The sequence below is a fragment of the Octopus bimaculoides genome, chromosome 25 (assembly GCF_001194135.2).
Source record: "Octopus bimaculoides isolate UCB-OBI-ISO-001 chromosome 25, ASM119413v2, whole genome shotgun sequence".
NCBI lineage: Eukaryota > Metazoa > Mollusca > Cephalopoda > Octopoda > Octopodidae > Octopus > Octopus bimaculoides.
This window is the reverse complement of record NC_069005.1, coordinates 27,483,486-27,484,320: the sequence shown is the minus strand read 5'-3', so window position 1 is coordinate 27,484,320 and position 835 is coordinate 27,483,486. Positions and strand designations below refer to the sequence as shown.

General features: G+C 33.2%; 2 protein-coding genes across 5 annotated transcripts in view; one reads left to right on the top strand and one right to left on the bottom strand.

Annotated features, from left to right (window-relative positions):
- LOC106876469 (fibrillin-2) overlaps positions 1–835 on the top strand; it is a 148,187-nt gene that overhangs the window by 13,303 nt on the left and 134,049 nt on the right. The gene's annotated exons all lie outside the window — the stretch shown is intronic.
- The window catches only part of LOC106879685 (sodium-dependent phosphate transport protein 2B), a 17,697-nt gene that overhangs the window by 6,377 nt on the left and 10,485 nt on the right, over positions 1–835 (bottom strand). The window lies entirely within an intron of this gene.

Here is an 835-nt window from a genome sequence, read left to right as displayed (position 1 = left end):
GAACGAGAGAGACAGACAGATTGATTGATTGAACGAGAGAGACAGACAGATTGATTGATTGAACGAGAGAGACACAGACAGACGGTGTTTATTATGGTAGTTTGACTTTTAGAGTCCCTCTTAGCGTGAGGCTTTCATGTATAGTAATGTCCTTATATAAATTAATAAATATATTTATAGGGAATAAATGATGGATTTTTCCCTTATTAGGTTTTTTCACACTAACTACTTGATAAATTCTTACAAAGACTTTATCCTATTATTGAATTATATATATATGTATGTATAGGGGAGAATTCACAAAAAAGCAAAAGACGAAGATAGGTGGTGTAGAAAACAAACAGATGTATTATTGTAACGCTCGGGAACTGAAAGTCTTTAACGTTTCGAGCTACGCTCTTCCACAAAGAAACAAGGAGAGAAAAAAATGTGTGTAGTGGCTAGCGATCTATCTATATATATATATAGCACAAGAAGTATGTTGTCCAAGAAATACAATTTCCCTTTAAAGAAAAAGGGGATCTATTTTAAAACGGGGGCACCAGTATTTTCTTAACGAAACACTAACGAAACACTTTGAAACTTGGGACACTGGTAGAATGTGTCATATAAAACATCTTTTACTTTTAGTCTTCTTAACAAAAAAAAGGAATTCGCAAGTTATTCCATGTTAAAGTTGTCATATTTCTGTAATTTCAACCAATCACTGACGTCTATTCAGCTGAATAGAGTTACTGCTGGGCGGTCATAAAAATGTTATTCCCTGTGACATATTTCATCCGGTTTAATCGTAATTTATACGCATATATTGTTTATATAATAAATTACGCTGTGC